The 27,077-nt window shown below is 44.3% G+C and overlaps 1 long non-coding RNA gene across 3 annotated transcripts; it reads right to left on the bottom strand.

The window, feature by feature from the left end:
- Positions 1–1,848: 1,848 nt before the first annotated feature.
- LOC130276794 (uncharacterized) lies at positions 1,849–27,051 on the bottom strand. 3 transcript variants are annotated; one of them, XR_008845247.1, is made up of 5 exons: positions 25,885–27,051; positions 22,968–23,301; positions 6,340–6,485; positions 5,480–5,641; positions 1,849–2,818 (listed from the first exon to the last, which is right to left on the bottom strand). It is a non-coding gene; the product is annotated as an uncharacterized LOC130276794 (long non-coding RNA). The 3 variants fall into 3 exon arrangements; XR_008845246.1 differs by lacking the exon at positions 1,849–2,818 and having other exon boundaries at positions 5,341–5,641; positions 25,505–27,051; XR_008845245.1 differs by lacking the exon at positions 1,849–2,818 and having other exon boundaries at positions 5,341–5,641; positions 25,885–27,050.
- Positions 27,052–27,077: the final 26 nt, after the last annotated feature.

Genomic DNA, 27,077 nt, shown 5'->3' with positions numbered 1-27,077 from the left:
CATGACAGATGTGGCTGCTGCAGAAATTATGCCGTGTGAACAGAGCAGCAAATCCTAATTCTGTCATCCACAAAAACATTAAACATGCTCAATGATTTTGCAGATTCCGCAAGGAAATGCATTTCCATGCAGACATTTCATAGACAGCAGAGCGCTGGCAGAACATGCCAGCTCTCCGCTGTCTGTGGAATATCTGCACGGAAACTTTCTGTGTGGACATTCCACCATGTGAACATAGCCTAACAGTCTATGGGCACCTTATTTGTCCATAGTAATTTGCCGTAATTGGATGTTAAGATTCAGTGCCTCAGTTGACATGACATCACTGCTCAGATAACTGCCAGCATGGCAAGGAACATTGAAAAGATGCTTTTTTTATAACTAGCAGTGGTCTGGATCGGCTTGTAGGGTGTGGTTGCCAATGACATTTAAAGGGGGTATTCCGGGCAAAAACATCTTATCCCCTATCCAAAGGATAGGGGATAAGATGTCTGATCGCGGGGTCCTGCCACTGGGAACCCCAGCGATCTCTCCTGCAGCATCCGCATTCTATATCTTTTGACTGAAGAAATAGGATGCCATTGAGTTGCAATTATATAGAAGATAGTTTAAAAAGGCTAACAATTGAACCTTTATGATTTCAAAATGTATTTCCATAAAATTAAACAATAACTGCAAATTACTCCAGATCAAAAGTCACAACAAGTTAACTGTACAGTAATAAATATTTTTGTTTCATTTTGCTGACATTGTTTTTTTCAGGAGGCAAGCCTATACCTTCTGGAGTAACTTGGTCTAACAGCTTATGGCTCTGACAAAGAGCAATGGTCTTAAAGGGGTACTCCGGTGAAAACCTTTTTTCTTTTAAATCAACTGGTGGCAGAAAGATAAACATATTTGTAAATTACTTCTATTAAAAAATCTTGATCCTTCCTGTACTTATTAGCTGCTGAATACTATTGAGGAAATTATTTTCTTTTTGAATGCTCTCTGATGACATCACGAGCACAGTTCTCTCTGCTGACGTTATTATAATAATAATAACGCTTTATTTATTGTTGTCCTTAGTGGGATTTGAACCCAAGTCCCCAGTACTGTAAGGCAGCAGTGCTAACCACTGAGCCACCCTTAGCATACATCTGCTATTTTTAATAGAAGTAATTTATAAATATGGTTAACTTCTGCCACCATCTGCCACCAGTTGATTTAAAAGAAAAAAGGTTTTCACCGGAGTACCCCTTTAACTGTGTGTTGTCTCATTTGTCACAGTATTTATTTTAGCCCTGCCAGATGCAAACCTGGAGGACAGGAGCGCCAAAGTGAATTACAAAAAAGTACAAGATCGGTACAGAAGGCCAGCAGTGAGCAAGAACAAGCCAAGACTGACTGAGAGAACTTGTACTTAAAGGGGTACTCCGCCCCTAGACATCTTATCCCCTATCTAAAGGCTAGGGGGATAAGATGTCTGATCACAGGGGTCCCGCCGCTGGGGACCCCTGCGATCTCGGCTGTGGTACCCCAGACAACCGGTGCACGGAGCAAACTTCGTTTCATGCCGGATGACTGGTCATGTGGAGGCTTGTGATGCCGCGGCCCCTCCCCGCTCGTGACGTCATGGCCATGCCCCCTCAATGCAACTCTATGGGAGGGGGCGTGACATCCGTCATGCCCCCTCCCATAGACTTGCATTGAGGGGGCGTAGTCGTGACATCACAAGCCTCTGGCACTGCACTCGACACTCTAAACAAACCCGCGGGTGCAGCAGTGAGATTGTGGGGGTCTCCAGGGGTGGGACTACCGCAAATAGACATCTTATCCCCTATCCTTGGGTTGGGGACAAGATGTCTAGGGGCGGAGTACCCCTTTAATCTAAACCAGAGAAGATAGTCAACTACTATATGACCCTATATATGAAGGCAGTGAGAATGCTTGAATTGACCATCTAGTGCTGAAGGTTAGATAGTAGGTGTTGCAGTCAGTGGTTGCATGCAGGCCAGAAAGACAGGTATATAAAAATTATAGAACATTCTAGGCAGGGATGTTAGTAAAGACCACCATAAACTAATGACAGATGATTAGGATGAAGATGCAAATGAATTTTTGGTGCAAATGACCCAGAGTACAAGACAATAAATCAATAGAATGTGCGTTTCGTGATCCTGGCAATAGTTATGGTGGAAAAGCATAAAAAAACAACCACAAGTTTGTTCCTGGGATTCTTCAGTTTATACTGTTTCTTTTAGAATTTGTCCCCATGTTTCTTTTAGAATTCATCACCATACCACTGGACTAAAGTTGTCATATGTGGGTAATACCGACGACCAAGGGAGAAGACATAGTGAACAGCATTGATGAGTCCATATGTTTTATCAAGCACCAGTAAAACACTAACTTTCCTGTAATGTATCTCTCATTAAGTAGCCAGATGTGCTATATCACTTAAGTCAGCTTGGAATTAAGAATAGGGAGCTTGGAGCGGTACAAGGCGCTTACCCTCGACTGGACTCATTATCTGACTTGACGGATGGGAGTTCAAGGTCTGCGGCAATGCTAAATACTCTTCAGTCATGTTTAACAGGAGGAATTTGCATTTTGCACCAACCAACATCTGAATCCCTTCAGAATATGTGTAATCTCCAGAGAAACATTCAAAGCTCATTTACAGAGTTTAGAATAAACAAGAATTATTCAGGATGTACAACGTGCATGTCATTGATAAATGTCCAGGCCAACATAAGCCATGAAAGATGACGGTTATTTCCCAGGTAATGAACTGTGACTCTGCCTTCCAACGTGCATCCACATGAATCTTCTTTTACTATTTGCAACATGGGAAAAGATATTAGCGAAAACTGAAGTCTGATCCATTTTTAGTAACCAAGTTAGAAATATTTAACGTAATTTGATGGTTTTATTGGTGCAAGAGTTTACAATGCTATTAAGTTATATTAAATGGGCACTGTCAGATCCAAAAACTTTTTTATATGTTGCTACTGATAAAAATTAAAGACCTTTAGTAATATGGTTGTTAAAAAAATTCAAAATATGTAATAAAGAAAACAACCCCTGACAATCACACCACTAGAGGTCCCTATAACTACTGGGACACTAACCAGTCCTGCAGCAGCATCAGGCTTGTCCATGAGTCATAGACAAGGGATGACTCATGGACAAAGCTGCATGAGCAGACACACCAATCACCATCCACCACCACAAGGAAGGGACACGCCCCCTTCCCCTGAGAGGATTTCTAACACTGAGCTAATGAAAAGAGGTATTTTTTATAATATAGGTGATAGATAATTTTTTTTTTGTTTTTGTGGGATCTGACAGGTACGATTTAATGTCTTGGTGATAAAAAAAAAAAGGTATAATAGGAAACTGTTAACTAAAACTGTAAACTAAACTGTTGCTAAAGTAGAAACAGCTTGAAAGTCCTGAAAGGAATGTGTTCAACATACACTAGGCATATCATAGACTGGAAGATCTCATGGGCAGGATCCTCTTTTCTTACTTTGTGTCCCTTTATCAGCACAACATTTTTTGTGTTGTCTGGCCAACCTCTACCAGCCAACCATATTTGTCACTATCATATATGACGGCACATCTGTACGTTCTTGTATACAGAGGCACTGTCAGAGACACCGGATCTGCTGCTCTTTATGTGAGCAGGTGGCTTGGCTGCTTGATGCATGAGCCGAAGCTACTTCTGATCTCCAACAGAGCATATGATTGGTAGGAGCAGCACATACCAGTCACAAACAGGGAGCAGAACAGGCAGGTCTATGTGATGAGCAGCCAAAGCTCCCACACAAATACAGAGCAGCTGAACCTTTGTCTCACGCAGCATGTTTACATAGCAAGACATGCAGGACTACTGTCAGAGATGTTAGGACAAATGGGCAGTAACTATGACACAGCGGATGCTTTTCTATAAAACTACTAATTTTTTTTTTATTTAGTTTTTTGTTCTCCAATATCTTTGGGACCAGATGTATCGAGATGTAAGTGTGTAAGTTATGGAAGATCCTACTGATCTGTTTAAAAATTTGATAGAATAGAAATAAGCACACCACAATTGCAACAAGCATCGGCAACGCATTGCTGTGCAAGAATAGGCCACGACAGTTTTTTGATGAAATCCGCATTATGGCCACAATCAGGGTATGCTCCCATGGGTATGATTTGCTTGGAGAATTGCTACCTGCATTTGTGGATGGAAAATCTGCAAAAGGATACAGCAGCAGCAAATTGGAAGAGATTTGAACAAATCTTGTCCATACTCTGTAGAATTTTTCCACATTTAAACTGACCTGTGGTGTGGATTTTTAATACATACCTGTCATATTACAAAAAAAAAATACTAATAATAATGCCTCTAAACGTTACTCACTGGGTCATGCCAATGCTTTACGTGTCTTTTTATTTGTCTAGCTTCTGTATTTGGCTCATTTCTGCTGCTCACTCATTCTAGCATCCACAGTGTGTTCAAGGCAAGCACTGAGCCTGCCCTCACCATGCATTCACTACCTCCCTGAGTCTGCTGTGGGCCTGTTCATCCAATCACTGCAGGCTTCTCAGCAACCCCATCCTCTCTGTTTTCATGCTGCATTCTGATAGGTCAGGAGTAAGCACAGAGGAGTCCAGGGCTCAATCCAGCACAGAGCTAGTCCCACCCTCATTTACTGGTCCCAACCTGTACTTTAGCTGGGACAAAGATGATGCTGCAGCCCGTGTGAAGTGCACAACTGCGTCCTATGCAGTTCTGCATTCGCCCCTCCCCTCTGAACATACAGCGAGGGGAGGGAAGGCAGAGCTGGGCAGGACACAGCTTTGCATCTCTCTCAGCCCCATACACAGTTCTCTCCTCACACCTCCCTCAGGAGGAGAGGAGGGACGTAGATTTTCACAGCCCGACTCCTGGACATAGGTTTTCACAGCCTCCCTCCTGGACGTAGATTTTCACAGCTCCCTGGATGTAGATTTTCACAGACCCCTGGACATAGTTTTTCACAGCCCCCTGGATGTAGATTTTCACAGTCCCCTGGACATAGTTTTTCACAGCCCCCTGGATGTAGATTTTCACAGTGCCCTGGATGTAGATTTTCGCAGCCCCCAGGACATAGATATTCACAGCCCCCTGAACGTAGATTTTCACAGCTCCCTGGATGTAGATTTTTGCAGCCCCCTGGACTACGTCCAGGAGCGGGGCTGTGAAAATCTATATCCAGGAGCGGGGCTGTGAAAATCTATGTTCCTCCTGTCCTCTTGAGGGAGGTGTGAGGAGGGAACTATGTACAACATATAAAATTTTAATCATTACAATTTATGTTGCAGAAATGTCACAGATTTATTGTGTATTTTTCCTGTTAGAGTCTACAATAATACCAATATGTTGTGAATTTTTTAACCACATGAAACACAATATAGAGAACCTGTGGTCACTGATAAAAAAAAACATAAGATAATGCAACCTTACACAGCTTGGGGAAGGGAGAGTGGTTTAGGATGACATATCTTTCTATAGCATGTCAACTGGTATGGATTTTCTGGTGTGTTTCCATGCGGATTATGGGTCAGATTTTCTGTAGAATTACTTGGGAAAACACCGTAACCAGGCTTCCCTAGGTTCTTCTGTTTTCTGAATTCAGAGTAAAATAGTCCTCATTAAAAAAATTCTACCATTTAGCTGCTACTCAGTGAAACATAAGTTCTGCACATGGACATTCTGTTCTCTCAGAGTTAGAGATCAGGAGGGAAGGGGAGGAAGGTATACACCAGCTCACAGAGTGCACAGTGGAGGATAGCTCACATAGGCTGGAGAAAGACAGAAGAGCACAAAAAGGTAGTCTGAGGTGGATGATCGTATAGACGATTAAGTGAAGACATACAGAGTTCATAAAGCAAAATACAGAGGCTGTACAAGCAAAATTAATCATCATCTAAAAGGTCCAAGGTAAATATAGTCCGATTTAAGACGCATTGGGTCAAGTATTCCTACGTAATAGGAATGTAAAAATGCAGTTGCATTACAACCAAATGACAGTGGGCTAATCAAAGACCGTGATTTTATTAGGAATCCATTATTTTTCATCATCTGTTTTGATTTTAAAAGCCTTCATGTCTTTTATCCACAGTATTATTATTGGAGCAGTTTACAGGGCTCCGTCGTCTTAGTGACAGGTCCCTAATAAAGAAGCATTTCTAGTGCCTCCCACTTTGACATGAAATGTGCAATAAATTGGCCTTATTATATTTTAATTACAAGTCCTATAAGGACACTAAAAATCAGTGTACACTAAACCATTTTAACATGAACTGTAAGGATTAAAGTCTTACTTGTCTATTTTTAGCTTTGAAGTTGGTCTCCATGGTCACCATAAATCCTTTTCATATCTGTCTGTGAATTTACAAACCGCTATGTTTATTATCGCGTCGGTCATGGAAATCATCTTCTCCATATAGTGGCCATCTGGAATCTTCTGCTAATAAAGCAAAATGCCCATAAAAAGCTGTAATATCACAGATATGAGTCATTCATGTGCCTATTTTATATAGATTTTATGCATGTTATTTTATGCTTTACTCTTGATATACAAATAATAAGTAATTCCAATGAGTCATTTATGCGCTTATTTTATAAATATTTTATGCATGTTATTTTATGCTTTACTCTTGATATACAAATAATAAGCAATTTTATTACAGTATATGACCATTATGATTTATTGAAAGCATCTTAATAGGGTTTCTGTACACGTGCAGATTTAGATCAAGTTTTGTTCTCGTTTTATGAACCAATTTTCAAACCAAAACCAGGTGTGAATAATAAAGGGAGATTGTGTATACAGGACAGATAATACTGCCTCCTGGTTTTGGATTCCAAGGCTTATCACAAAACCTGATAAAAACCTGCATATGCGCGGGCAGCCTTATTGCAGCTATTTGTACTGATGTTATAAGTTACCTTTTCCACCTAAAACAATTAAAGTCTTCTCATCTTAGCGAAACCCAGAAATCATTAAATGGGCACTGTCAGATCCAAAAAATGTTATATGTTGCTACTGATGAAAATGAAAGACCTTTTGTAATAAGTAGGAAAACAGCCGTAGAGGAAAGTGAAGCTCACAACAAATTGGGGAAAAGATCGAGGTTAACTGTCAGGCACTATATACCCCAAGTGCCTAGTGGAGAATGTTCATAGGGTAAAAACAAGGAGGTGACAGTCCTCAAGTATTAACTTATAGGATATGCTGGGGGGTGGTGGCAAATGTCGGGAGTGGGGAGGGAATGATGAAACGGAGTGGATAAAGCAAATAGAAAAAAAGGAAAAGGAAAAGGGAGGCGTAAGCAATGCAGCACAAATACAGGAGAGGGGGGGGGCGGAAAGGTTGGAGAAGAAAAGGAAGCTAACCACTGGGACAGTAAAAACATCCCCTATCCCTGACTACAAGCATTGGACCTCTAACCTATCCAGCCATTCTAACCTATCCAGCCATTATCCGGCACCACTGACAAGCTAAGCAAGCGCTTCTCTCTACAACTGATACAGCAGAGCAGCGCCTTCCCGCTACAACGCACCCACCACTTTCACACATGGGGACTTCATATAACGCACTGTGAACGCTCGCTGACTACTGCTGTCTGCCTGACAGCTGCCGCATATAAGCTGGTAGTGCCGTAGTTTGAGCATCGGCTACAGGACATCACACCACATCAGATCGGGTGAGTGAGGACATAGTCCCCAGTCCATGTCATTCTCTCCCCAGGACACCAATGCATTATATAACTCTGCCTATGTCACATTGAGTTTACACCCACAGGAGGATTGATTTAGAGCACACAGTGCTCATCCAGTACATAGTACAGTTGATTGTTGGAACTTTACTTTCATATCCTTACAGGACCATTCCAGCTTTGGATTACTAGAAAATTGTTGTTTGACGACCACATATAAAATTCCTGGTTATATGCCAACCTCAATAATAGTCTTTCCCAGCATACATCAAAATTATAAGTGCCCCTTACACCTAACCCCACACCCCGTGGCTCACCACAATCTTTGGCGTCACAAACAGGATATGGGTGTGTGCCATATGCCACAAAGCCACAAGTCCTCCCCCCTAGTCTGAACTGTGTCTGAGAAAAATTGCATGCCGGTGCGAAAAAGTTTGTGCCAGAAAAGTGTACAGGACTGTTCTATATGCAATGTGTTTTACTAAAGGCGCTAGTGAGGGAGGTGAAAAGGAGTCCATTATCTGTTGTTGAAAGTAACTTTGGAGTAGTGAACATTATGTGCTGCAATATAAAGAAGCAATGTTACGCGCCAAAATGTCTGCTATTGTACCTGAAAGGGTTAATCTGCTGGTAGAGAAGCGTGCAAAAGGTCCCCGCCTTGAAGGTCCGCCCCTTGTTGCCGGGGGGTGGAAGAGGAGGATGCACCGCTGAGTCACTTCCGATCCCAAAAGATATATAACTAGTGTTCTGGGGAGAAGTGTGTAATGCCAAGGGACCCCAGTAGCCAAGGCATTGGGCAGAAAGCCTCCGGCAACCCAATCTGCCGGTGTCATGTCTTAGTCATATGTATAAAGTGTTGTTATATACATAGACAAATGTTATATGCATAGTCAAATGTCATAATATGCATAGTCATAGTCCATAAATCATGTTTATACTATAGTCATTGGTATGTTGTCATTGCTATAAATAGTCCTTATTATCCAATAATCCTAAGGTTATTCAGTTATACAATTTATCAGAGCATGTATGGACATTGATACAGAGTCTCTTTTGTATTATCAGTTTTTCACAACAACAGCCTGGAAATGGACGTTAATTGCAATGCCCCAGTACTGCATGTGGCCTGTGGCCGTTTCGCTCCTCAAGCCTTCCAGGACGGACGTTGAGGGTAACTTTACTTAAGTAAGGGGGTTTGTGATGTCCCAGTATGGGATATGTTCCTACAGTCCTGTCAGGTTGAGTCCCTGTATGTCCTCAGGGCTCTCCTGCAGTGTTCCCCCATAATGTGAATAGGTTGTATATTAAGTGCAAAGTACCTTTTGAAGTGGGTCACATGATTGTTAGTAACATGATAATGTTAGTCACATGTTTAAGTCATATGTTTGTTACCCAGAGAGCACCTGGTGACCAGGTGACCCGCAGTCGGCCTATGGGCTCCTTGCTCATCCCCCCCCCCCTTTATAAGAGGGGGAGGTTCTACAATCTCTCTCTTGTGTTTCACCTTCTGCTAAGGTCGAGTCCAGTCCAGATGTCTCAGGGTCAGTGTCCAGCACATCTGTAGGCCTCAACCTAAATTGCAACCACAAGACAGTCAAGTCATCTTTATCTGCTGTCATAATCTTCAGTCAAGTCAAGTCAATTGTAGTCAGCGTGGCCTGCACCTATGGTCTCTCAAGACACTGCAAGTCCCAGCAAGCTGCGAGGTCCCCTGTGTTACTAAACATCTCTCTGGTATCCTGGCCAAACTGTATAGACTGTACCATCTGTCTACCTCAGTAAAAGCTACCGTTAACCTTAACCTGGCCATGAACTATTATTTGCCCCTGCCTAACCTAGGACTAGCGGTACTACCTTCGGGTGGTTACATAGGCAAACTACATGGCTCACCACATAAGGAAAAAGGGAAGTGCCTAAAACTTACTATTTATTAGTATACATTAAAATTAACCCAAAATGAAAAGGTGTAATCCCATCCAGTGAAATAGATATAACATACTAATTAGTATATCACTGCTTTGCATAGAGTCATGATAGACATAGCTATGCTATAAGAGATGATAGTATTAATAAGCAATTATATAGAGTACTTATCTTGCATCCATATGATGGTATCTGTATACCTTACAGTACGGGGAATGGCGCCATGCGGGGAAACTATACCTGGTGTCATGCCACTGCAGGATCACAATGGATTAACACGGATATCCTGGCGGTATGATTGCCTTCCACATGCAATACAGGGTTGAGAGCTTCGCCTATATTGGAGCTACCTAGGACAAAGGCCTGCTATACTCTAGAAGTGACCTGTACTCACTGGACTGTGTCTATAGTGCCTCTCTGTCTGCTCTGGTTGTAGCCCTTTTCGATATGGGTGTCTCTCGTAACAAGACTAAGAAATCCAAATTGTATGCTGAGGCCTCTCCGCCAACATCTCCTCCTCTGATGATGGGTCCTCCCGCTCCTGTGGCCCTTCTCAGTGGAATCATGGTGCTCAGACCCCGTTTGCTACCAAGGTTTCTATCAGGTTTATATCACGGGACTGTCCTGGGAGTGACCCTCCTGATCTGCCTCTGTCACTGTTTGAAGGGTCTCTGTCTCTCCAGCAGCCACGTTCCCCTGACAGACCTGTCTATGATGCTACAGCTATGGATCATCGGTTCTCGGAGCTTTTGGCTGCCTTTACTTCCTGCCAATCTGTCATGGTAACTAAAGTTGATGAGTTGCGGCAGGAGTTTTTTATCTTGAGACATGAGACCCAAAAGATCCGCGAGTGCACTGAGGAAGTTGAACGCAGGGTTTCCACGGTGGAAGACATTCTGCATCCTCTGCCGGAGCGAGTTGATTCTCTGCAGCGTCAGGTCACAGGAGTCTTCAGTCGGATGAATGACATGGAGAAACGCTTAAAGGGGTACTCCAGTGGTTAAGATTTTTGGCTATATTGCATCTTCTTTTAACCCCTTAAGGACGCCGGGCGTATCCATATGCCCCCGTTTTAAAGTCCTTAAGGACTGAGGGCGTATGGATATCTATCAGCAGGCACCCTGTGCAAACCCCTGGGGGGGTCCCGGGACCCCCCTCCCCCCCATGTTGGTCAATTCAGACCAACGATTTGTGGCTTTTCCAGGTCAATCGGGTCTCTGGTGACCCGGTGACCCGGAAAAAAAGGATGAATGGGGCTGTCCGAGACAGCCCCATTCACCCTTACCCAGCAGGAGTGAGGTGGCACAGGTGCTGCCTCACGATCACGCGATTGATCTGTGGGAACGACCAATCAATCACGACCCTGCTGGGTGGCGATCGGGACGGCGAAGATGGCATCGGGATGGGCGTCGGCGGGGTCTCCTACCTTGCATTGGTCCGGCGGGGTCCCCTCGGGATCGGTTGCAGTGACAGGAGCAGCAGGATCGGCAGCAGCAGCGGTGGCGTCCCAGTGGAAGGCTCCAGCAGGAGGTGAGGCCTAATCACTTCCTGCTGTTGTTTAGCAACAAATCGCAGCATGCACAGGCAAAGGGCATGCTGGGAGTTGTAGTTTTGCAACAGCTGCAGTTCCAAATACAACTCCCAATACAACGCCCTTTGGTTGTCTGTGCATACAGGGGGTTGTAGTTTTGCAACAGCTGGAGGCACTTTTTTTCTATGAAAAAGTGTGCAGCCAGCTGTTGCAAAACTACAACTCCCAGCATGCAGAGACTACCAAAGGGCATGCTTCGGCTGTCAATGCATGCTGATTGTTGCAGTTTTGCAACAGCTGGACAAACATTGGTTGTGAAACTGAGTTTGTTGGCTAACTCAGTGTTTTGCAACCAGTGTGCCTCCAGCTGTTGCAAAAATACAACTTCAAGCATGCACTGAGACTGTACATGCTGGGAGTTCTAGTTTTGCAACAGCTGGAGGCACACCGGTTGCGAAACACTGAGTTAAGTAACAAACTCTGTGTTTTGCAACCAATGTGCCTCCATCTGTTGCATAACTACAACTCCCAGCATGTATGGTCTGTCAGTGCATGCTGGGAGTTGTAGTTTTGCAACAGCTGGAGGTTTGCCCCCCCCCCCCCCCCCCTGTGAATGTACAAGGTACATTCACACGGGCGGGTTTACAGCGAGTTCTGCTGCAAGTTTAAGATGAGGCAAATTTTCCGCCGCAGCTTAAACTCCCAGCGAGAAACTCATTGTAAACCTGCGCCTGTGTGAATGTATCCTAAAAACTAGGGATCGACTGATATCCCTTTTTTGGGGCCGATACCGATAATCTGTGGAGGTTAGGGCCGATAGCCGATAACTTATACCGATATTCTGGTATAAGTTATCGGCTATTTATCCCCCCACAACACCGCTGCAGATCATTGATTTAAAGCGGCGCTTTAAATCAATGAACTGCAGCGGCTTTTGCGGTGCCATAGACCGCCGCCGCCACCCGCTTCTCTCCCCCTGCCTGTCCGTGGGTCCTCCTGAATCCTATCACCACCACCACGACTGCTCCCCCCCACCGCCGCCACCCGCTTCTCTCCCCCTGCCTGTCTGTGGGTCCTCCTGAATCCTATCACCGCCACCACGACTGCCCCCCCCCACCGCCGCACCGCTCCGCGCCCCCTACCGCCCAACCGCACAGCGTCGCACCCCCCACCGCACTGCCCCGGCCCCATTGCCTCCCCCAAACCTAGTTTTATAATTACATGTTCCCGGGGTCCACTCTACATCTGGCTCCAGTGGCGTCCTCCTGAGCTGTCACTGTGCGCACTGACGGTGACGTTGCGTCACTCGTCATTGCGCACAGCGTAGCGCAGGACGCAGCAGGAGCCAGAAGTAGCGTGGACCCCGGGCCCCGAGAACAGGTCATTATAAAACCGGGGATGGGGGAGGCAATGGGGCCGGGGTGGTGCAGTGGGGGGGTGCGACGCGGTGCGGCGGGTGGGTGGGGGGACAGTCGCGGTGGGGGCGGTGCGGGGGGCGGGGCATTATCGGCAAGGTAATTGCCGATACCAATAATGGCCAAAATCGTGATTATCGGCCGATAATATCGACCAAACCGATAATCGGTCGATCCCTACTAAAAACACTAAACTAGCACATAATAAAGGGTAAAACACTACATATACACATACCCCTAGACCCCCCCCCCTCCAATAAAAAAATTAAAAAACGTATTGTACGGCAGTGTTTCCAAAACAGAGCCTCCAGCTGTTGAAAAACAACAACTCACAGTATTGCCGAGAGCCACTGGCTGTCAAGGCATGCTGGGAGTTTTGCAACAGCTGGAGACACCTTGTTTGGGAAACACTGTGGTGGATTCAAATACCCTATTTAGCGCATGGCGCTCTCTTCTCCCGTACTCGGGAGAAATTGCGTTACAAATTTTAGGGCGCTTTTTCTCCTTTTACCCCTTATGAAAAGGAAAAGTTGGGGTCTATACCAGCATGTTAGTGTAAAAAAACATTTTTTTTTTACACTAACATGCTGGTGTTGCCCCATACTTTTAATTTTCACAAGTGGTAAAAGGAAAAAAAGACCCCCAAAATTTGTAACACAATTTCTCCTGAGTACAGAACTACCCCATATTTGGGCATTAAGTGCTCTGCGAGCGCACAACATGGCTCAGAAGTGAGAGCGTGCCATGTACATTTGAGGTCTAAATTGGTGATTTGCACAGGGGTGGCTGATTTTACAGCGGTTCTGACATAAACACAAAACAATAATAAATAAATACCCAGATGTGACCCCATTTTGGAAACTACTCCCCTCACGGAATGTAATAAGGGGTCCAGTGAGCATTTACACCTCACAGGTGTCTGACAGATTTTTTGAACAATGGTCCGTGAAAATGAAAAATAAAATTTTTCATTTGCACAGCCCACTGTTCCAAAGATCTGTCAAACACCACGGGGGGCTTTGTAAACGCACATGGCCCCTGACTTCCATTCCAAACAAATTCTCTTGCCATAAGCTCAATAGCTCTCCTTCTCTTCTGAGCATTGTAGTTCACCCGCAGAATACTTTACATACATATATGGGGTATTTCCATACTCAGAAGAAATGGGGTTACAAATTTTGGGGGGCATTTTCTCCTATAACCCCTTTTAAAAATGTAAAAGTTGGGGGAAAACCAGCATTTTAGTGAAAAAAAATAAATAAATAAATTTACACATCCAACTTTAACAAAAAGTCGTCAAACGCCTGTGGGGTGTTGAGGCTCACTGGACCCCTTGTTACGTGCCTTGAGGGGTGTAGTTTCCAAAACGGTATGCCATGTGGGGTTTTCTGCTGTTCTAGCACCATAGGGGTTTCCTAAATGTGACATGCCCTAAAAAAACATTTCAGCAAAATTCACTCTCCAAAATCCCATTGTTGCTCCTTCCCTTCTGAGCCCTCTACTGCGCCCGCCGAACACTTGACATACACATATGAGGTATTTCCTTACTCGAGAGAAATTGGGTCACAAATTTTGGGGGACTTTTTCTCTTTTACCCCTTGTAAAATTTGAAAAACTGGATCTACAAGAACATGCAAGTGAAAAAAATTAAGATTTAGAATTTTCTCCTTTACCTTGCTGCTATTCCTGTGAAACACCTAAAGGGTTAACACACTTACTGAATGTCATTTTGAATACTTTGAGGGGTACAGTTTTTATAATGGGGTAATTTATGGGGTATTTCTAATATGAAGACCCCTCAAATCCACTTCGAAACTGAACTGGTCCCTGAAAAATTCCGATTTTAAAAATTTTGTGAAAAATTGGAAAATTGCTGCTGGACTTTGAAGCCCTCTGATGTCTTCCAAAAGTAAAAACATGTCAACTTTATGATGCAAATATAAAGTAGACATATTGTATTTGTGAATCAATATATAATTTATTTGGAATATTCATTTTCTTTACAAGCAGAGAGTTTCAAAGTTAGAAAAATGCAACGTTTTCTAAATTTTCATGAAATTTGGGGATTTTTCAGCTTTTGGCTGTCCGGGCATGCTGGTAGTAGTAGTTTTGCAACACCTGGAGGCACCCTGGTTGGGAAACAATGGTGCATGCCCTATAGAGGTGTGGTGAACTACAACCCCCAGGAGACTACAGAGGCAGCATGCTGGTGTTATACCACAGACTGAAAACTCCTGAATTACACATGCTGGGAGTTGTAGTCCCTTTTGTGTGTGTATGCCAGTGTATCCCAACCAGGGCTGATTATATGAGTGTGCTGTGTATAAGGGGGCGGACCCGGGAAAATAGTAGGATAGGTAAAGGGCGGAACAAAAAAAAAAAAAAAAAGGATCCGCCCCAAACCAGCAAGGCCTGTGGCATGCTGGGATTCGTAGTTTTCAGCACAGCAAGAAACTGGAAATAGAAGCAAAGATAGGAAAACAAAGTGGGGGATAAAAAGACAACAAAGAAGGGAAATAGAGTTGCCTAAACAACAAGAATATAAATGAAACAAAACAAATAGGGCAAGTCAAAAACGGGAAAACACATTGACCACCGGAGTACCCCTTTAAGGTGCATAACATATGCCTGGTGGGCCTCCCTGAGAGGGTGGAAGGGAATGACCCTGTGCTGTTTCTTGAGAGTTAGCTGTACGAAATTCTTCCTGTGGACACGTTTTCTCCTTACTTCTCCGTTGAGCTCCGGCTCTGACCCCTCCTCATGGTGGCCCTCCACATCCTTTTCTGGCCAAACCTCTCCACTTCAAGGACAGAGAGGCTATTCTCCGGGAAGTGTGGATCAAGGGCGAGGTCATCTGTGATGGAAGCAAGGTGTCCTTTTACCCTGATTTTTCTGTGGAGCTTCGCAAGCAGCAGGTGCAGTTTACGGAGGTCCGGACAAAGCTGCGTGCCAAGGGATACCACTACTCCATGGTGTATCCTGCTCGCCTGAGAGTGGTGGATGGATCCTCTATTAAGTTCTTCACTTCACCGACTGAGACTCTTCATTGGGTGGATGCGGCCCCTCCTGTCGGGCCACCGGATTGAATTGCCCTGGACAGCCTTGATAAAGACTGTTCTCCGTGAATGTTTTTAGAAAGAGGTTAGGGAGCTAGATTTTGTTTAGGGACTCCATAGGTTTTAGTTCCCTAAGGCCTCTCTGGTAGTTTTCCTTAGTTACCGGCCATTTTAGTGTATTGTGGGGGGGTGGGAGGGAGCTTTAGTAACCATAGTTGTAGCCTTTCGGCATTCTTTTAACGCCCCGTAGTAGTTGTATTTAGGGTCTAGGTCTGCAATGCGTTAGGATATAGTAGTTTGCTATATGTCCCGTTTAGTGTTAGACAGGGGTGTTCTTGGGATGTTTTTGCTATACTTGGTTGCCTTTGTTTCTCTATTCTATGTCTGTGCCCTGTTTGTCTTTCTGTTGGTTGTATGTGGTATGTATGGTCCTGGTGCCCTACCCTTCCCCGTCCTTGTCCTCCTGTGGGTTTTCCTGTGTGCATGCACTGCTAATTTTTATGAAGGGGACCCTAAAGGGGATTAGTTGGAATGTACAGGGGTCAATTCTAAGTATAAAAGTGCCTTATGTCTGGACTTTGTGAAACATCAGTCTCCTCACATAATTTGCTTACAGGAGACTCATATTACGAGTCAAAAGGTTCTTGCTCTTAAAAGGGCCTGGATAACGAGGGGCTACAATTCATCTTATTCTAATTATGCTAGGGGTATCTCTGTGTTAATCCCCAAGTCTCTGCCACTGGCATTCTCACAGGCGGCCTGTGACCATTTTGGGCGATATGTGATTTTACATTGTTCCTTGGATACTTTCTCCTTTGTTCTTGTCTCTGTTTATGTGCCTCCTCCTTCTATTCAGGTCTCAGTACTGGAGCTAGTTACTGACAAACTATTGTCTTTTCCCTCTGATCCTGTCCTTTTCATAGGTGATTTCAACGTAGCTCCTGATCCACTGCTCAATCGCACCACCGCTGCTGACCATGGTTCCTCATCCTTTAGCACCTGGCGTTTGGCGTTAGGCCTGACCGACCTCTGGAGGTGGAAGTACCGACTGCTTCTTCCTTTTCCTTCTACTCTGCGGCCCATAAGTAATTCTCTCGCATTGATCTTGCGCTGGCATCGGAGGACCTCCTCCCGATGGTAAGAGATGTTTCCTACATCACTAGGGGATCTCAGATCACTCCGCTGTATTGGTAGTTCTGTACTTAGGCCCTAGTCCCCCTTCCCGTATCTGGCACATGCACCCTGGTTGGCTGCAGGCAGGGGCAGTAGTGGAGGCTCTGGGAGTTACGCATTCTGATTATTGGGAGCATAATGCCAATTATCCTGATCCCCTGGTTCAATAAGATTCATACAAGGCCATGGTTAGAGGTGCCTTTATTGCGGGAGTGGCGGGCCGGAGGAAACTTAGGTCGGAAACGGAGGGTAAGCTGTTGCAGGTGGTGGGAGTTTTGGAGGCGGAATATGTTAGGAACCCCTCCCCTGTGAATGAGAGGGCATGGGCCAAAGCTCAGTTGGTCGTTCAGAAAGATAGGGTCCAGTTGCAGTTAGCGGATAGGGAGGCTGCCATATTTGCGTTCCGAGATAAAAATTGTAAACTGTTGGTGTATTTGGCGAGGGCTAGTTGCCCAGCTGCCTCTATTCCCTGTATTAACGGTAGTAATTGTGGTGGTAGACCCCCGGTTGGTCAACTCTGTCTTTTGTGACTTTTACTCCTCTTTGTATGCTGCCCCTTTTTTGCCAGTGGGAGATTTTGTTCTTTTTGCATGACTTGTCCCTTCCCACACTTAGTCGTGCCCAGACAGGGGCATTAGATGCCCCTCTTACAGTTGAAGAGGTGGAACAGGCAATACGTGCTCTTCCACATAGAAAGACCCCCGGTTTAGATGGGATGATAGGTGATTGGTATAGAATGAATGAGGAGCGACTGGCCCCTGTACTGCTTAGATTGTTTCACTCGATAGTCGCTGCTGATGCTCTTCTAGACTCTATGAGGGAGGCAATGATTGTTGTGCTCCCTAAGCCTGGAAAGGATCCGTTGCTACCCGATTCTTATAGACCTATTTCCCTTCTGAATGTTGATATTAAGATCTTGGCTAAAGTGTTGGATACTCAACTGTATGCGATCATTGAGGCTATCATTCATCCTGACCCAACTGGGTTTACGCTGAGTAGGGGCACTGATGTCAACGTGAAGCGCAACTCAACATAGCAGTGGTAGGGAAGACTTTCCAACTGGTGTGGTGGTTAGTCTGGATATTTACAAAGCCTTTGATTCGGTGTTGTGGCCTTATCTGTGGGAGGTCTTAGGTGCGTTTGGGTTCGGTCCCCGATTCTGTGCTTGGGTTCGTTTGCTATATGATAGTCCTAGGGCCTGTATTCGCACTAACTTGGATGTTTCTGCTCCCTTTCTCCTGGGTCGTGGAACATGGTAGAGGTGCCCATTATCTCCTTTCCTATTTGCGCTGGCGATGGAACCGATGGCAGCGGCCATACGCAGGGACCCTGCTATTTGTGGTATTCTTAGGGGTTGGATTGTAGAGAAGGTTTCCCTTTATGCGGATGACACCCTAGTATATTTAGCGGACACTGGGGGCTCACTACTTTCCCTTATTAATCTACTTTACCGGTTTAGTTCGATTTTGGGCTTGCAGATCAATTGGACTAAGTCATCCCCAATGGCCCTTTTCTCAGGAGTCCCCCTCCTCGCCTTTCTCCTGGCAGGGGTACAGGTGGTTTTCCGTTTTAGATATTTAGGGGTGGAGGTCACTGGGTCCCTAATGGATTATCTGCCCCTAAACTTGGAGCCGCTTTTACGTTCTACTGTGGAGCGGCTGACTGTCTGGTCCTTTATCTGCTTCATTTGGCTCCCATGATTTCCCCTAGGAAGTATTTTAACAAACTAAGTGGTGCTCTGGGATCCTTCTACTGGCAGGGAAAACCTCCCAGACTTGGTTGGGCTCTTCCACAGGCTCCTAAGCGGTATGGCGGCTTAGCTGCCCCTGATGTCTATATCTATTTTCTTGCCTCCCAATTGGTCTATGCAGCGTGGTGGATCAATCTTGATCTGTCAAACTCAGCAACAGCCTTGGCTGGAGCGATGATGGGTTCCTATGAAGCTCTTACTAACACACTCTACAGGTATCACTCTCGCTTTTCTTTTCCTATTCCTCTTCAGACTATAGCTGCAGTGTGGTCTGTGGTGTCGAGTAAATTCCCGCAGCCACTGGTATCTCCCAGGGCACCCTTGTGGGGGAATGTACATTTACCTCACCTGCATGGATTACAGGAGGCCAGGTTCTGGGGTTCTAATGGGTCAAATTTGTGATCCACTTGTTGGGAGAGGATCAGATTTTCTTATCCTTTTCGGACATGAAGGAATGTTTTGGCATCCCTATAAATGCCTTTTACGGGTTTCTTCAGCTTAGGCATGCAGTTCAGGTGCATTTTGGCTCCCTGACGTTTACTCCTGTTTTTCTGAAGTGGAGCTTCTCCTGGGCACCCCAGACCTCTCTAAGCCACTAACTCACTCTGGCCTATGCTCTCCCCCAAACTCTTGGGCCTAGCCCGTTCACTGAAGCATTTTATAAACGGGTGGCTGTTATTCCAGATTTGTCTGAGGATCAATGGAAATAGGTTGAAGGCTCTTATTACTTCACAGCAGTCAGTAGTAGAGATATGCTGATCCAATCTAGGTATGCTTTGAGGTTGTATTATACCCATGCTAAGCTGAAGCGCATTGGTGTCTCTCAGATTTGTGTTTCCATTGTTCTTGTGAAGTTGGTACCTTTTTGCATGCTGTGTGGGAGTGTCCCGTCATTGCTCTCTTCTGGAGGAAGGTGATGAGGTTTCTGGCTGATAATTTAGACTTCCCTTTCCTACTTACCCCTACGGTATGCCTGCTGGGAGTTATTAATGAGGTGGTCTTTAGTTCACATAGATGCCTATTGATTCGATTTTTGCTGTTCTGTGCCTGCAAAGTGGTAGTAATGACATGGAAGGATACCTCCTCCCCACCGCTGTCTCGTTGGCTCACTCTAGTCAACAAGTATGTCCCGTTATATCAGGCTCTTTATGTGAGTCGTAAGTGCCCTGACAAATCTGACAAGGTATGGGCCCCCTGGCTTTTGCTGGATGAGCTAGCCTGTCTCTGTAGTTTTCTAAGTGTACTGTGGTTCTTTGTGGGGGGGGGGGGGGGGGGTTACCGGGATGGATGTGTGCTTGTGGTGTGTAAGTATGTGTGTCTGTGTTGGGCTTTGTCCGTTTGGGTCTCATACTCTCCTTGCCTCTTAACAAGAGCTATTTTTCATATGTTATAATTTTGATTATGTGCTGGTGCTGGTCTCTGGGACCTTCAGGGTTTGTTGTATATGTTTTCTTTCGTTCCACACTGGTGGTGCTTGTTCATTATATTGCAAAATTTAAATAAATATTTTTTTTTTATAATTTTCTGGACATTTATTCTGATGCTTTACAATAAAAGGGGTTTTATATGTTTATTTGTATTTTTATCTTCTTATATGAATTTACTGTCTTGGTTTGTACATTGAGTGGGAGGTCGGCTGCACGGGCCCTGCGGCCTATCCACCCACTTGATATTCAGTTTAAATTTGAATAAATATTTTTTACTGTCCCAGTGGTTAGCTTCCTTTTCTTCTCCTATCTTTCTGCCCCCCCCCCCCCCTTGTCAATCTCTCCCTTCCCACCTTTTTTCTGTCTTTTTGCTGCCTTTCTTCTGCCCCCCCCCCCCCTTTTTTTTCTTTTTTCTTCATCCACTCCGTTTCATCATTCCCTTCCTATCCCCGACATTTGCCATCTCCTCATCCCAGTATATCGCATAAGTTAATACCTGAGGACTGTCATCCCCCCGTTTTTACCTTTTTTAATATGATTATTTAACATTTTTGAAATTTGTAATAAAGAAAACAATGAAAATCCCACCACTAGGGGTCCCCATGCCTACTCAAACATTAACCAGTTCTGCATCAGCATCAGGCTTGTCCATGAGTCATGAACAAGAGATGACTTGGACAAGGCTGCACAAGGGAGGGACAGGCCCCCTTCCCCTGAGAGGATTTCTTACACTGTGAGCTAATGAAAAGAGGTATTTTTATAATAAAAATAGGTGATAGAGGCGGTTGGAATGGGTACAGTGTAACATATTAAGTTTTTTTTTTTTTTGTGGGATCTGACAGGCATGCTTTAAAGGAGCTATCCAAGCAGGATGTAGGGCATACACCTGATATTTTCAATATTATGTTTTAAATAGTAAGGAAAGGAAAGGAAGAACAGAAGGAAAAAGTAAATGAGAAGGGAATGCAGGAGGTCAAAAATGAGAATGAAGATATAGATAAGACAACCTCAAAAAACATTTATATGCTACAGGTAGAGGCATAAGATGCCTGTCCCTACACCTACCTGGTTGCAGAGTCCTGCCAATGTCAGAGCAATGGCCATCCAGTAGTTTATAGCATACATGAACACAATAAGTGGGCAGGGTCATAAAATAGGGGGCCCTAGTTATCTGACACGTTTTAAGAGCCCCATGTATTGGAAGAGGCCTCCGGTATTGTTACATGACAGGAGCAGAAACTTCAGAAAGATCTTCCAAATATGAGACAGAGAATGCATTACCCTTTCCTCATGTTCAGGTGGCCTCATGGATCATTGGTGTCACAGGATATTTCACCAAAATGTTCCCCTTTTTTTCAGCTTTAAATGTGCTGAGAATTCTAATTATTAGTATGGGAAACAGAGATTTTCTAGGGTGATAATAACACTGATGTTATATAGGATAACTACCGGAAGATACTACAAGCATCTAAATGATATTGGAGACCACTTTTCAGGGGTTTATTTCAGAGGTCACTCTTTGGTCAAGGTCTCCAAAAAATGTATGCTTCCTGCATTTCTTTGATTAATCACCAATAAAGCAATACAATAAATAAATCAGTGACAAAAATAAGCATACACAAAAAATACTATCCTTGGGTAACTTACAATGTCAAGGGAAAAAAAACTGTGCATTTTTTCAATCAAGAAGTAAAATTGGAGTAAATCCCCACACACACAAATAGCCGGGTAGTTGGGATGTCCACCTTCCTGGAGCAGGAGGAGAGTTTTCCCATGTTGGAGAGGGTTTAAAGGGAAACTAAAGAGAAAACATATGTCACCAGATGAAGCAGAGAATAGTGATAAAGGATGGGTGGAACGTGCGGGAGATAGCGGTGTAAGTGTCACTAAAAGCACAATGGGAACGTCCCTATTGCTAGTTTTCATTAACACTAGACCCTCTTGTCAGTTTCCCTTTAAGTAATTTATACAGGAAACCTATGGAGAATGGATTGCGTTTAGCCATGACTGAAACTAGGTTTCAGCCAGAATGATTCGCAATACTAAACCTACATAGTGTCTAAGTTAAATATTGTGACTTACAATAAAAATTATTTTAAGATGGAAGAAATAAGTTCAGGGTCCACATAGAACAGAGATACTTATATTATTGGGGGCTCATTACATCTCTTGCTATTGTTTTTTGCTATTTTTGTCTTTCTTGATTTTTTGCCAATGACAATAGTCATACTGGGACCAATTTCGAAAAAGAAAACATGAGTAATAGAAGAAATATCACATTGCTAAATTATTTTTTCTTTGAGGTCTGCTTATCTCCATGATTCATTCTCTTTTTGTAGGCCACACAGGAATAACATAGAGGTCAAAATGTTAGCAAGAACCTGGGGGGACAGGATGGTAATGTGCTATCTAGGGGAGCAATGAGGTCCAAACATATACCCCAGAGATGCAGTCATGTGGCAGTTTCTCTGTCCTGTTCTTAAAGGGGTTCTCCGGTGCTTAAACATCTTATCCCCTATCCAAAGGATAGGGGATAAGATGCCTGATCGCGGGAGTCCCGCCGCTTGGGACCCCCGAGATCATGCACGCGGCACCCCGTTTGTAATCAGTCCCTGCTGGAGCGTGTTCGCTCCAGGACTGATTACCGGCGACTACAGGGCGGGCGGCGAGACGTCACGCCTGCGCCGACGTGTGACATCACGCTCCGCCCCGCAATGCAAGCCTACGGGAGGGGGCGTGATAGCTATCCTGGGGGGTCCCCAGCGGCAGGACTTCCGCGATCAGGCATCTTATCCCCTATCCTTTGGATAGGGGATAAGATGTTTAAGCACCGGAGAACCCCTTTAATGGTCTGATTATTATTGATAGACTGATCACTTGGTGGTTACTATTAGGAAAAACAGGGCATTATACTATATGGACAATTGTATTGTGACACCTACACATTATACTTACAGGAGCTTGTAGGACATCCTATTCTAACTCCATGGGAATTAATATGGAGCTGGTCCCCCCCCCCCTATGTAGTTATAAAAGTTTCCACTCTTCTGGGAAAATATACTAGAAGATTTTGGAGTCTGTGTGAATTTTTTCTCATTTATCCAGAAGACCATTTATGAAGTCAGATGTCGACGTTGGGGGTCTGGCCCGCATTTTTCATTTTGGTTGTTCCCAAAGGTGCTTGATGGGGTTAAAGTTCGGCATCTGTGAAGGCCAGTCATGTTTTACAACACCAAATTCAAAAACATGTTTTTATGGAACTTGCTTTGTGCATTGGAGCACAGTCATTCTGGAACAGTAAAGAAAATAAAAATATTTATCAACCCCCTTTTTTCAATTAAAAAAATATGTAAAAAAAAAAAAAAACTACATATTTAGTATTGCCGCATACATAAATTTCAAAATTATTAAAATGTAATGTTAGGTATACCGCACAGTGAACAGCGTAAACGGTGTTAAAGATACCAAATGCCAGAATTGCAGATTTTTGGTTCATTTTATTTTATTTTTTTATGAAAAGAGATCAAAAAGTTCCATCAAAAGAAAAATCAGACCAACAAAAACTGCAGATCACGGAAAAAAAACTCATACAGCCTTATATATGGAAAGATAAAAAAGTTATAGGGGTCAGAATATGACAATAAATAGTTTGACCTCTCATCAAAAAAACTTTTGATATATTATAGATTAATGTATGCAGAATAACTTCTTTCTATTTAATTTTCCACTTTGAAGAAATGACCACTAGGGGTCTCCCTACCAGTCATGGCAGCAAGCATTTCAGACTCATGCTGGAGTCCTAAACACTACGAGCTGCCAGTCTGCTTTGTTCACAAAGGAGAACACTCAGAGCTGTCAGCCTGCTTTGTTCACAGCCTGCTTGGCTGTGAACAAAGCAGGCTGGCAGTTCTGAGTGTTTAGGACTCCAGCATGAGTCAGAAATGCTTGCTGACAGGACTGATCGGGAAAAATACAATAGAAAGAAGTATATTTTTCATTAACATGCTATTGGAAAGTTATTCAACATTCATTCATCTAAAATATATCAAAAGTTTATTTGATGAGAGGTACCCTTTAACTCCTTCCTGACATGTGACAGATCAGGTTCGTCACGCAAAAACATGTTGTTGTCTACATGTGACGAACCTCATCCATCACACAGAGAAAGCGATCAAGGATCGCCTTCTCTGCACTTTCAATGACAGGATCCGTCTGTCGATGGGATCCCGCCGGAGCTGTCTCGGGAGCATTGAACCCATAAATGCTGTACTCACAGGCTTCCATACTTGCCAGACAGGAGGCCATCAGCTGGTCTCCTGCTGTCATGGCAACCATCAGGCCCCCACTATCAAATTGCAGGGTCGCCGATGGGGGACAAGGGGAGCCCCCTCTCTCTGTCAATCCTATAGATTCCATCATTAGTGATTACAGCATTTATGGGTTCAATGCTCCCGAGACAGCTGCGGCGGGATCCCATCGACAGACGGATCCTGTCATTGAAAGTGCAGAGAAGGCGATCCTTGATCGCTTTCTCTGCGTGATGAATGAGGTTCGTCACATGTAGGCAAGGACATGTTTTTGCGTGACGAACCTCATTCATTCTCTGCACTTTCAATGACAGGATCCGTCTGTCGATGGGATACCGCCGCAGCTGTCTCAGGAGCATTGAAAACCATAAATGCTGTAATCACTACTGATGGAATCTATAGGATTGACAGAGAGAGGGGGCTCCCCTTGTCCCCCATCGGCGACCCCGCAATGTGCTAGTTGCCATGACAGCAGGAGACCAGCTGATGGCCTCCTGTCTGGCAAGTATGGACCCTTTGAGTGCTAGTAATATTGACAGTTATGCTATGCTGCAGTACAGATGAAGTGCAGCATAGTATAACAGGTAAAAGGTAAAAAATATAAAAATAAAAATTTCCAATAAATATATTAAGTGTCAAAAAACTAAATAAAAAATGCCCCTTTTTTCAATAAAGCCCTGTATTATGGGGAAAAAAACATCATACATCATACAATGGCGTTGGACAAAAAATAAAAAGGATATGGCTGTCGGAACCACGGCAACACAAAAAGGGTAAAAAAGGAAAAACATAAAAAGCTATATAAATTGGGGATCGTACTGACCCACAGAATAAAGATAACAGAACTTTTACCACACTGTGTATGGGAAAAAAATAATTTGCCATAAATGTTATGGTAAAATGGAAAAATAAACGATTGTGCAGTACAATTGGTTGTGCAAAAATAAAAAATAAGTACAAGCCTCATATGGGGCTGTGGATAGAAAATAAGAGTTCTCTTAGAAGGTGAGGAGGAAGAAACATAAATGCAAAAATGAAAATTGGCTGGGGGTAAATGAAATTTACACGTTTTTGGGACACCTCGTTGTCAACTCCTTTCGAATTTGGAGCATCCCAGTGTTTTTGTTTTCTCGATAGATTTGATAAAGTTACATGAAATCGAATTTTTTTTTCACCATACAGTACTTGGGTTACGGGTCCTAAGGTTGCCATGGAAACGCCTTAGCAACACCTTGCAATCATGAAGACTTTCACAAAGCACAAACCGCCCCGTCCTTTCTACACCCCGGCTCCGCACTTCCGCGTCTCTATGGTCTTTGTTTTGCAGCTGCGTCACAGGAGGCGTCTTCCCTGTAAATGGCGGCAGCGCGGGATGCTGGCGTCAGTAATACGGGAATGCCGAGCAGGAAGACACAGGCGAAGTAAGTGCGGCCATAGAGGCGTGGAACATCGCGGAGGTTGCTGTGTGAGAGCGGGTATTGGAAGGGCGGGAGCTGGCTGTGCACATAGAGATACATGGGGGGCCATGACAGGTACCGGAGAGGGGCGCAGTAGAGGTTTATTACCCTGTACAGGACATATTGTAGCGGCCTGAATAGGAGCCGCCGCCATAGTCTCTGGTTCTAGTGTGAGCCTGGCCACCAATCACGTGACGGCCTTCATCTCCTAATAGAGCAGGAATGTGGTTGCACGTGATAGGAGACAGATCAGACCCTGTTATAGTGAGGACATTCATCATCGGTTTGTGCAATAGTTTACAGCTAAGAAGGACTTTACACTCGCATTATTTTTGTGTTGTTTCTGTGTTTTTAGAGTTTACCATTGCTTTGTCAGTTGTATTTTTGCACTTTGAGGGGGTGTGGTATAGTTTGCGCAATTTGATCAAATGCATAAAAAGTAAACTCCACGCCTAGGGGGTGCTGGATGTGTGTAGTTCATGTTTTGCCCCACCCCCATTGTCCATCCATTAAAATAAATAAATCTGCAATTATGTTGTGTGCAATTCCTAAAATAGTACCTGTCACACAATAAAATGAATGAAAAAAATGCAATGTTGTAGAGACTTTTTTTTTTATCTGTGGGGTCTAAGTGTCAGCGCCTGAATGATCCCGAGAGGGAGACAGGATAAGTGTGCATGGTACTCCCTGGTCAGTGTTTGGACATTAATGTTCCGAATGCTGTTTTCGCGCTGTGGGTGTCAGACACGACCATCACATCCCTTCCCATAGACTTGCATTGAGGGGGCATGGCCGACCTCTGCAGCGGTAAAACAGCGTTTGGAACATTTATTTCCGAACGCTCGCCAGTGGATTACATCTTTAACAAGCAAGGAGAGGAGTGTGTGGCTCTCGCTACTTGTTCTCATAATTGGTCGGGGCTAGATTTAACCCTGTATCAGGCTAGCATGGACAGACAGACTTCCCCCTTATTTTTATTTCATTCTGTCGTAAGGCGCAGGCACGGATGCAGACTTTCGCCGGATACTGCGCCACCAGTTGTGCCATATTTTTTTTTTTTTTTTACTGGCTTCTGGCCACTCGCACCACATTGCACCCCCAGAATCCCACCCCCTTCATACTCACCCGCCGACCAAGAGCCCCACAGATGCACTCAAACACACCCGAACCAAAACTACACCTTCCAGCGTGTTACACCGTAACCTAAACTGTAGAACTATAAAGTCTAACATGCTGGGAGTTGTAGTTTTAGTTCGGGTCAGCTGCAGAGCCATAGGCTGCATCAGGGCATGCTGGGTGTT

This window comes from Hyla sarda, chromosome 6 (genome assembly GCF_029499605.1).
Source record: "Hyla sarda isolate aHylSar1 chromosome 6, aHylSar1.hap1, whole genome shotgun sequence".
Classification (NCBI taxonomy): Eukaryota; Metazoa; Chordata; class Amphibia; order Anura; family Hylidae; genus Hyla; species Hyla sarda.
The sequence above is the reverse complement of the archived record's forward strand: the minus strand, read 5'-3'. Positions and strand labels throughout refer to the sequence as shown.